Source organism: Triticum urartu, chromosome 7, assembly GCF_003073215.2.
Source record: "Triticum urartu cultivar G1812 chromosome 7, Tu2.1, whole genome shotgun sequence".
Classification (NCBI taxonomy): domain Eukaryota; kingdom Viridiplantae; phylum Streptophyta; class Magnoliopsida; order Poales; family Poaceae; genus Triticum; species Triticum urartu.
The window spans coordinates 230,379,732-230,391,507 of NC_053028.1; the positions used below are offsets into that span (position 1 = coordinate 230,379,732).

An 11,776-nucleotide genomic window follows, 5' to 3' on the forward strand; every position below is an offset into this window, starting at 1 on the left:
CCTTAATGGCTTCAGAATCACATTCAAGTATTGTATTTTTTTCCTGTTCACAGCTATCATCGGAGAAAACAATGACAATAGCATTGCAGTAGCCTTCTGTTATGTTCTAATCATGTTTGTAGTACCATGTATCATCAGGCATTTACATAGTTATTGAGTAACGTGGCATTATCTATATTCATGCATTGGGTTAAAAAAATCATTGGATACACATTATTATTTTTATAGGTCAAGAAGTAGAATACAAAGTTTTTGTTGTCCTTCAAAAGGACTTTTTTAGCATACTTGCTTTTGTGTATATTTGGTTATCACTGGATACACATTAGTACTAGGATTTTTTTTTAACAGGAGTACTAGGATTCTTATGCATGTCTACTGTTGTTTAGGAAACTCAAAACATGATGGTTCCGTTCTGGACGAAAAAGAAAAGTAGCACCACTGTGTTAAACCAACGCTTAGGTGATTAACTGCAGATCAAACAATTTTTATCCCTTGTTTGCATAATATGGAAGTACACATGGTTATTGGTCAGTGACCTTCTTGGCATATGTAAATTTTCTGCGTTCTGAAGTTTTAGCCCTTGTGATTCTTGTAGGTTATGCTTTATTCAGGCGTATAACTTTTACTTTCATTGTTCTACATTTTACTTAAACACATATTTGACACTTTGTACAATCTGTAGAGGAGTTCTACATTATTTCATTAGTCCATTTACAGCATGTCAAATGGAGCATCTTATTTAGGGGTAAAATCAACTTCCCTCTGAAGTCTGCTGCTGGTCACACTCTTTTATATGATGGTGTGACCTGGTCACACTCTTTCGACAGTCGATACATATTTTCTCTTGGGTAATTTGCTTCACCTAAGCTTCAGTAGAACTTTCTATCATGTATTGTGATTCATCTTTAATGTTAGTCTTTTGTGCATGGCCCCTTGAGTTCATATCTTCTATTGGCGTCTGAAACTACCATTTTTGGTCAGCTGATTCATGCTATCAATTTTTCTTTCTCACTGTAAGGTAGTCTGACCTGACCTGTTTGTGTCATCTGAAAAGGGAATTTTCCTTTTCTTTTCACTTTTCTCTTTTTTTAAAGAATATATATTATTTTTAGTTGTATATTATAAAAGGATTGGGCATGGAGGGTTCAGATCCACATGCAAGCGTCTGTGTATATACTGTATCTCTATATATCTTTCCAAATTCCATCTTGCCTTACCATATATTTTTAAAAGAACGGTTGTTTTGTGAGTCATTCGTGTACTTATGTTGTGTTGTCACTGACCATGAGTATATAACAATTTGTTGGACAAAACTATTCTTGTGGTTTGTGCCAAGGTTGGGCACCATCTTAAAATATAAAATGGTAATGTTGCCAAACATTTTTATGTTGAAGGGCCAACAAGAAAGGATTTCTTCCGGCAGCATAACAAAGAACCCATTGGGTGGATGCAACACCCAAATGCCTTCTTCACTAAATCATTTTAATTAACTAATTACAATGGCATAGCTAGATGGGGGGATAGCTCGAGAGACAAAGGGCCAATACATTAATTCCTGAGCGGTCCAAAGACTATAATTTGTTGAATTAAGCACCCCAAGAGATTTTTTATTCACCCATTTTGTCAAGGTTGGGGGTTTAATGTAAGTTTCTCTGCTATTAAAACTGTAAGTTTCCATACTGATTCTATCCATGATTAAGTTTTAGGTGTGGGCACCGGCAGTAGATCAAGCACTCCGTCCTCTGCTAGGTCGCCGCTGCCGCCGGGGACATGGACGTCCACATGGGTCCGTCAGTTGCTGGCAAACGAGGCCGCGTCCGCGCGGAGCACCGGTCTCCTCCCTGCTGCCAGCGACGCCCTCCTGTCTCCTCTGCACCAGTCTACTCCTTGATGTCTCTCTCCCTCTCAACCTATTCCTTCTGAGATATTTTACGGTGCATCATACTACCAGATTTAATAGGTAGTATTAAGTTCATCCGACGGTTGATATTATTCGGTTTAGATTTGGCTCGAGGACAGATTTGTAATCTCAACTATGAAAATCTTTCGATCTGATTTACCTTGATAGGACTTCACCCGTGTTTAGAGGTCACGAGCGCCAGATTCAATGCCTATGATCAACCGAGGGAAAAAGAAAGATAATCGATCACCGCCGAACACGACGAGGCCTTGCTCCACGCCCTCAGGTCCTCGCGACTGACACTAATCTGCAACAGCAACCCGCACATGCGAGCACTATAGTACGCCCTCGTGCCTTGTTGTGCCGCTGCCGTCAGGTGAGGCGCTACTGTGTTGCGGGTCGACGAGAAGGATGACGCCGCCAACCACTGCTCCTCTCGGTTTTCAACCAAAAAAACAAAAAAAACTTGGAATCCATGCAGAACGTTAACACTATGAAACATCAACCACGCCCAGCCAACCTCACCTGAGTGGCAATTCAATTCGCTGTCATTCTTCGAAGTCAATTTTAAATCCAAGCATCAGCCAGCTAGCGGCGTATCAATTGTGAAGTAGTGATGGAAAATGGAAGCGGCCGCCACGAGCTACGTATGTATCTGAACTTCGAACTCGACCAAGGCAACGGCGGCTTGTTGGGCCTGGGCGGCATGACCGAAGGAGCTGTGTATTCTCCAGCTCCTCGTTGACGAGACCTATGCCTCCCACAACATTCCAACCCAACCCATGGTGACTCCCCGCCACCATCGCCCACTTCGCCGGCAACGTAAACGGCAGCTCCGGCGACCCTCTCTTCAGCCACAGTAATTAACTACCCAATCTACCCCTGATACCTTAATATACTACAGGAATTTTGTGGTAGTATTGTTATATCTGTGCCGTTGGATCCCAAAAATAAACGGTCCAAAATTATATGATGTGCTGTAAAAGGACTCCTTCTTTTTGTTGTTTGTTTTCCCTATCTCACATAGGAAAGCTCTTGATCCACCAAAACGCTGAATCATGTGCATATTTGCTACCCTAGGAAAGAAGGATATAAAACTGAACTACAAACATCTGTAGTAGAGCATCCAGCATAAAGGGTTGTGGATGTCCCATTGCTGCACGAACTGAACCAAGGATGTTTAGCAACTAATTTCCTTTTTTTTGTGGCATCAACACGAGGATGAGATTCATAATTGAGAGCATCATGTGTTCATAATATATATTTTGTGGTAGCAACTGAACCAAGGATGCTCATGGCAAGTTTTATTGCAATATAAATCATCTGGTTTGGAAACACACTGCTAAAAAATAGATTGATCTTTTCTTAAAATCTTCAACCTACTATTAAACCAATTCTCCTTTGTATTTTAGTGGTATACTCCCTCCGTTCCTAAATATAAGTCTTTTTAGAGATTTCAATATAGACTACATACGAAGCAAAATGAGTGAATCTACACTCTAAACTATGTCAATATACATATGTATGTAGTTTATATTGGAATCTCCAAAAAGACTTATATTTAGGAACAAAGGGAGTAGAAATCAAAATTGGTTTATTCACTCTTTGTTAAGCACTTATCTTTAGATGACACATTTGATTGTTCTGGTGTTCCGTTTTATGTGGTTTGATTTTATCAACCTAATTCAGTCTTCCTTTTGCAGATTATTTACAAAAGAAAATGATTTGGGGTGAAGAGTCGAAGGCCTGAAACCAAATGTTCCTAATCAGGAAGATGACCCGCACAACTCCTCTGAAACAAGGCCAACCCTATGTGCACAGATTTAAAGATAGCAAATGTGTTTAATGTGGTCCAATATCGTATAGCACTGTATTGCTTCATGCAGACCATTTTTATCATTCATTTTTATTATTTAAATCTCTATATGGCCGTCATAGATGCTGCTATTACATGGATTTATTACTATTTTTCATGTGTTGTTGTAAATAGAACTCACTCATATATTTATTTGTCAACAAAAGGAGTAGTATAAAGTAAGCTTCATTTACATGGAAGTTAATTAATCTCAATATAATTCAGAATTCAGTACCCACACGAATTTCATAGGATGCTTTGATCGAGACGTGCGTTGCACGTGTATGTTTACTAGTCCAAATAAGCAAACAACACACGAAAGAGAGAATCTATCAAAAATAGAACAGTCTGTAGCAATCTGGAGGTTTCGAATACTTCTGTAACTCCAAAAAATCTGAAAAATTAGTACGACCTAAATAATTTGTATATTGATCTACTGCAATTGGAATTGGTATTTTATCGCTCTATGGTAAAAAATGAAAATTATTCTCGTGAGTGCATACTTTTTGTTTTTTCCAGCAAGATCAAACAACAATCACCCAAGAAGATCCTAAAGGCTTTACTTGGCACAAACACTAATTAAAATATAAAAAACACAATCATAACAGAGGATAGATGATTTATTCATTACTAAACATGAACAAAAGGCAAGGACTAAAAATAAAATTGGGTTGCCTCCCAACAAGCGCTATCGTTTAATGAGAATTATCAAAATTCCTCATCTGTAATTATCTTTCTAACGAGAATCGTTCTTGCATTTCTCGTCCTCTTTGTGTACCCTTCGATGGAGGTGTTTTGGTTAGTGCAATTCTTGTGAAGGCAAAGTTCCAAGTCTGCTGAGTTCTGTTCTAGATAGCGGCGCGGACAGGAATTTTTTTAATTTCTTTAAAGATCCAGCAGTCGCTGGCTTCATTGTACTTAAGCAGGGACAAATTGAAGAAGAAGATTTCACTACGAATGGAACGGCAGATTATTTTAGCATGGCAAACCAAACGCCCAAGATGACAAATTATGTTGTCATGAGGATGACAATGTATTTTAGCACGCATGACAAATCCTACTCGCGACAACATAATTTGTCATAGAAAAGTTCAATTTGCCATGCTTAAAAACTGACCTTGGATTTGTAACATTTCCCTTAAAAAAGGTACAGTCCGAATATCAAGTAAAAGGTCCAGAGAAAGGGAAAAATGCCGGAAACAGTGCAAGGCCGGTCTTTCATGTCAGATCCCTGAAAGGGGTCTCAAAGGCATTTTGTGTCCGCTAAACGCCACATATCTTAGATCTCGTCTGATGTTCGCCATCATGCCATTTACCATGGTGTTTCCTCCCCTGAATGTGCAGTTGTTGCGTTCTTGTTATATCTCCCAGGTTACTGGTATAATCATTGATTTGGTCTATTTTCTATTATCGTCGGTAGCAGAGTCGATGATGGTTGTCTTCTTAGCTGCCATGTTGTGGGGTTGTCAATCCCAAGCGGCATGGTGGGTAGGGACACCCTAGGCTAGATGGCCAGGGCGACAAGGCTGGTCCATAGGAGGTGAAAGGAGGACTCCAGGAGGCTCCGCATGCAGAGATGACGAAAATAACCATTTGACCATTTCCTACACTAAAACCAATCATTGTACTATAGGAGTTCTTGGTGGAGGAGCCAACTGAAGATCTCCATCCTTTCTGGCGCCTAAGCTGCCCAGAAGATGGACCTGTATGCTGCTACTGTTGATCCTTGGAATTGTATGCGGTAGGCCGAGCTCGAGGAGTACTCACTGGAGCATTCAAATTCCATGTAATCGTGTCCTAAGCGTCCTTGGACAGCGTGATGTTTGCCGCCTGGATCTTCCTGCAAAGCTTGATGAATTCCGGGGTGAACCCGAAGACATTGCCATGGCAGAGATCCTAAACCCATGTGTGGTTCCTCAAAGCTGCTGATACCATCTTATTCTTTCTTCTTGTTTGCTTGAAGAGGTTGGGGAAGACTGCAGAGAGGGAGGCGCCGCCCAGGCACAAGCACTGGCAAAATGTGGTTGTGTTGCTGTTCGCGATGGATACCTTGGTGGCGGACACCAAGAGTGCTCGGTCAATGGTTTCGCAGGGGGGCTCAGTGCCCACCCATGCACACTCAAGGTGGCATGAGGAGAGCCAAAGCCAACACATGCGCAATGCCCGAGTGAAGTGACCAAGGCCGTGAATGCCAAGCCCTAGCGTGTTAGACCAGAGAGCGTACTTGGGCCAGTTCACCTTGCAGCTGATGCTATAAAGATCATTCCCATGCGCTAGTAGGAAACAACATCACACCTTGTCGATGCCCTTGAAGAAAATTTTCGGCGCATGCAACACCGTAAGAGCAAAGGTCCGTATAACAATAAGCACACAATCAACCAACATGAGGCGACCTTTCCAACCCACAAGTCTATCCCTAATTATGTTTAGTATGAACCGCAACTGAACCTGGCGAATTCTTGTGACAGTGACGGGGAGGCCGAGGTATTTCATGGGGAAACCGACAATCTAGACCCCAAAGATCATCAACACCTAGGACGTCCTGTGCACTCAAAGTTTATGGCCATCCCCCATGCTGCATATATGAAGCTTAAAATAACCGGCCCAAACAGGGTGATCACACTTAGCAGGGCTATCAAGAACACACACGAGGTCGAGGTGGATAACCTTGAACTCACTAAAGCTGAGCTCGCCTCCCTCGGGGTCGATGACACAAAGAAGGCCATGCACGTTGGACCATCAAAGAAAACAAGAGCCGACCATGCTCCACCACCGGCTCAGGACAACATGAAGGTCTCCAGAGACTCAACTGAATCCAAAAAGATAACTACCATAGGCGAAGGCTAAACCAGGAGGAAAGGTGTCGCACCCCGGTTTCTTAAATTCGGCAACGCGACCAAGCACATGTGGTACACCACCCAACCGTATAGTTTTACCCATTTAAGAACTTTTTATATTCCTCAATTATACTTTTAGTTTGTTCAAACAATTATGAATAAACGTGTTCCACTCCATAATCAGTTTTGTGATTTCCATTATTATTTCAATCACTCAAAACATTGATCTCTTCGAGATAGACTTGGGGGATGCATCCAAAATGACCTCATCGTAGATAGACTCGAGGGATGCATCATGCAAAGTGGACCTCCCAGCTTGGAGGTTGCATCAAGGAGATCTCCCTAAATGTCCGGACCCGGGAGTTGCATCATAATACTGACCTCCCCATGAGCATACTTGGGGCTGCATCGAACAACAAGATCGATCTATCGATCTCCTTCGGTTGCTTACTTTCCATCGTGAGGTATCCCAGAACAGTTCTAAGACATCTGAGACAAAAGCTTGGCCCCGGATGCAGTCGCATACTAAACATCGGTTGTAGCGACCTCCAAGAGGAACTTCTTGATGCAACCTCAGGCACCTTAATGTTGCTTGGTTGAAAAAGAGTTATAGCTAAAGGATACTTACACTAATGAGGGATAGATGCAAGATGTAAAAAAGCACATGGGGCATAATAAATATACATCCTAAACAAAAAGTTCATACATGCAGGACTAACTCGGCATACAGAGCTCCTTATAACTACAGGCCAAATGATATCCTTTAGGTGAAGAGCTCGCCCACTTCCTATGCATCTGTGTGAACCTCTGGAAAATGAAAATCAGGTTCTGCACCCGAGGGCTTGGTGGTGGCAATCTCATGGATCTTGGCAGTAGGACGGTGCGCCCTCGGGAGAGTCAACGTCATTCGTGCTCCTTCTAGCCGTCAGACACCCGTCACTTCATTAGTTGTTCTGGACAGGCCTTCAGGCACTCAACTAGAGCTTCTATGTTCAGCTCGATCTCCTCACCATACTAGAGCGTGTCGGACACGGACATAAGCGATTCCTTCTTTTGCATTGTCATCAACAGTCATCTCTTGAAGTCGGTCCTGCACGCCATCTTTGGCAAGATTAGATAAAATAGTTTGAAGACAACGAAGGGTCAATCCAATACCCACAACAAACAAGGAGAAAGGACGACAAAAATATAAAGACGACTTGCATGTTGTAGCCACTCTGAAAATACAAGGACGAATGGCGGCGGAGCGAGTGGGTGCGGCAGCGAAAGGGTGTCGTAGGCTATGGGCGCGTTTGCCTAACCTGAGCTCTCCAGCCTTCTCAAGTCCAAAAGTTAACTCCTCATTAGCCTTTGACAAAGGGTGGATTTATGAACTTAAATTAATCATCAAGTGGATACAAGCACACATCCGGGCTCTGCATATTTAGAATCCACACAATCAACAACAAAGCACACACACAAATACCACGTCAAAAGAGCAAAGTCATACAAGAGCAAATCTATGCCTTAGCGAGGAAAAGAAGAAGAACATCCCCAAAGCGATCAAAACAACGATCGACAAACTATAACAACGACCATATCTGCCAACCATCACTTGACACCACGAGGACAATGTTGTTTTTCAACAACCACGACTTAAGGAAAAGAACAATGTTGCGGTATCGGCGTCACCAGATCCAAGCACCATAGACCAAGTTCTAAATTTTCACCCCGAAGAACAAGTCCAAGCATATCTGAGCAATGCTATCACGAATCAACACAGCTTGCCACCGTCAGCGACAGTAGTCGGCCACCACCGTGAGATGTCTTCATGGTCTGGCTATAGCTGACTGGGAACAAAAGCATAGGAGCAGTCAGCGGATCGCACCGCGTCCTAGTGCCTTGTGCTAGGTGAGATGTTGCGAGCCACTTGAAGCACACGATGGATGTGCAAACAACCAAGCTTGTGTGTTGCCGCCCAATTGAATCGATCTACTGATTTTGATTAAGGGCGAGTACACAACAATTGTCGTCGTCCGAAGATCTAATGACCACCGCCAGTCGTCGTCGGGGCTTCGTCGTCGGCCGCCTTGGTGCTACACGCACTGTGGGCCATCGCATGAGGAGCTGCTGGAGCAAATAGAAAGAGAGGCCCCGCAGCCCACCACTGCACTTGCTTCCCCCGGCGGCGGCGAGGAGGAGGAGGAGGAGCAGGCGATGGGGGCGGAGTTGGTGTTGATCTCGTTGCCGCATGTGTCACCTGCGGTTAGGCGACATGTGGCCTATTTCTGTTTACTACTATGCGAGGAGTTCTAACTCACATTTTGTTTTGCCGTTGTAAAATTGGATAATAAAAGTGAAAGGGCGAGTTATGAAATCAAACATAGGTCTATTTATGAAGTTAAACAGGGTGGAAAACGGCCCTTGCAGGCCGGAAGGATCTTGCTCTGGTTTTAGGTGTTTTTATGAGTTTGCTTATGGTTATGTCCTGCTTAGGAAGACGAGGCGGTGGCAGCTTCCTGAGGATGCGATAAGATTCTCTCCGCTTTGCCCCCGTTTCCGTGATGTGTCTAGTGTTGTGAGAGGGTGTGTAGAGGTGTGTCTCCGGCGGATTCGATCGTAGCTGATCCTCGATGGATCTGTTCGGATCCAGGTTTTGTCCATCTTCTTTCGTGTATCATCAAGGGTTACTATTCTGATGCGCTAATCTTATGGGACCATAGCACAATGACTTCCTGAATTTCTACTTCAACAAGTTTGGCCCGACTGCGGTGAGGGAGGAGCGATGACAGCGGTGCACCTTCGGCTCACTTCAGTGTTTATAGTCGTCGCTAGGTGGTCTATGGACACAGATGCAACTTTTTTTTATTTATGTGTTCTTTGTACTGCCATGGCATAATGAGAAAGTCTTTTTAAAAAAAAACCTAGGTCTATTGGGGTGACATGTCACACATGATGGATATTGGTTTTCCGAGACAACAAACTTTTCCCCTCATCAACGGTGCACGTTTAGGCGAACCAATCTGTGATTGAATGGTTAAAGAGACTGTGGTATTCCAAACCCATCAGGATGAGACGTTCCCGTCGACGACGAGGTGCCTATGGTGACTTTATAAATTTCAAGATGATATACCGGCTCAGTCTTTCAAAGGTGCTCATAGAGGTAGGGTGCGTGTGTACGTTCATTCGGATGAGTGTATGTGTGTGTGTATAAACGTTTGCGTCTGTACTGTGTTAAAAAAACGATGCACGTTTAGTGATTTTTTTGGGGTCCAGTTTGTGATAGGCTGGTCGACCTACGCAAGGGCTTGGCTGCAACAAGTCATGGATAAAACTGTATATGCGCTTCTTCATGGATGGGTGATCGGATCATGGACTTCTCTTCTCTACCGAATGGTGGAGTGCGCGTTCGAGAAACTGCTCAGACAAGGATAATTAAACTTAAGTGGAACGTAATAGCACAGAGCGCCCGTGGCCTAATGGATAAGGCGTTTGACTTCTAATCAAGCGATTGTGGGTTCGAGTCCCACCGGGCGTGCTTTGTTTTTTGTCAGTATCGCCTCTTCGTTGGCTATGTGGAGTATAAATTATTTTTCCTTTCATTCATATAAACTAGCAAAAAAAAACCGTACGTTGCAACGGGAAAGAAAATAACACACATTCTTAACCCAATAACCATGACTCAAGATCTTAATAGGCCCGTGTTTTTTAGTTTCACATGGCATCACATTTGTATTTCCTCTATACTCACACACTTGCTCGAAAAAAAAGCCCATGCATTGCAACGGGAAAGAAAATAACACACACTCTTAACCCAATAACCATGACTCAAGACATTAATAGGCCCACGTCTTTTAGTTTCACATGGCATCACATTTGTGTTGCCGAGTGACTTCTGTGCTCACACAATAAAAACACGTTTGAATGTGGTTAGTCTTAATGTCTTTCTCTTTTGCGCGCGCACGTGCGCACACTCGCTTGGAGTAAGATAAAAAGTATGTTGTTTTTTCCCGCAAGGTTTTTCATAGTTGTGTATGCATGGTTCTCGATGTTTTTTTCTCTCACTCTGGTTTTAATAGATGTTTATTTGCAATTCGAATCACCGACGGTACAAAAAAAACAGACCATACACTATATATTAAGTTTGCACCAAAAATTATATTTTAGAAATATTTAACAGCTAAAAATAACTTCATATTTAGATTCTACATATTTTTCTAATCTATTTTCATATATAACATGTTAAAATCTAATTTACGGTTTAAAAAATATGAATAATCTTATTTTACATAAACTGTAGATTGATTAACCAAAACGTCCTGTTAAAACTAAAAAAACGTTTCGGCTGACTTAAATATGGACGGCGGGTTGATTGTCTAAAATGTCAGGGGGTTTTCTGAGAAACTAAGAAAAAACGGTTCGGTTATAATTTAAATGTATACTGCGGGTTGATTTACAGAAAACTAAGGGATTTATTAGTAAAATGGCGTAATGGACAACCAGAAACAGTCCATGCTTTATTAGTATATATATATATATATATATATATATAGGTATAAAAGGTAAGATATAGAACTGCTCTTGCAAAATCCGTCGAACACAAATAGAGACGCTTTAGAGTGAAATTCTATTCATCCCAGATTACACTTATGTCACGTGTGGTTTTGCATTCCTAGAAGACACGAGTCCATCTGCTCTTATTATATTCCGTTGTCAATCTGCAGAAGCATGTTAGACCTGTGTATTAGAGCAACTCTAACAGACCCCGCATCCTCCCAACCCGCAAAACGTTTTTGCAGGTCGCGGAAAACGCCTTTGCGGGCCGGCGCGGACGGCCGCGTATGCAGACCCCGCATAATAGACCCGTAAAAAAGGATATTCCCGGCATATGCTTTTTTACAGGTTGGGGTTGCGGCGTCTGACCAGGCGCAACTCCTTCCTGACGAGGAACGTAGCAGAAATTCAAAATTTTCCTACGTGTCACCAAGATCTATCTATGGAGTCATCTAGCAACGAGGGAGGAGTGGATCTGCATACCCTTATAGATCGCGCGCGGAAGCGTTCAAGAGAACGGGGTTGATGGAGTCGTACTCGTCGTGATCCAAATCACCGATAATCCTAGCGCCGAACGGACGGCACCTCCGCGCTCAACACACGTACGGAGCAGCGACGTCTCCTCCTTCTTGATCCAGCAAGGGGGAGGAG

At 42.8% G+C, this 11,776-nt stretch overlaps 1 non-coding gene across 1 annotated transcript; it reads left to right on the forward strand.

The window, feature by feature from the left end:
- Positions 1–10,036: 10,036 nt before the first annotated feature.
- On the forward strand, positions 10,037–10,109 carry TRNAR-UCU. Its single transcript has one exon. It is a non-coding gene; the product is annotated as a tRNA-Arg (tRNA).
- Positions 10,110–11,776: the final 1,667 nt, after the last annotated feature.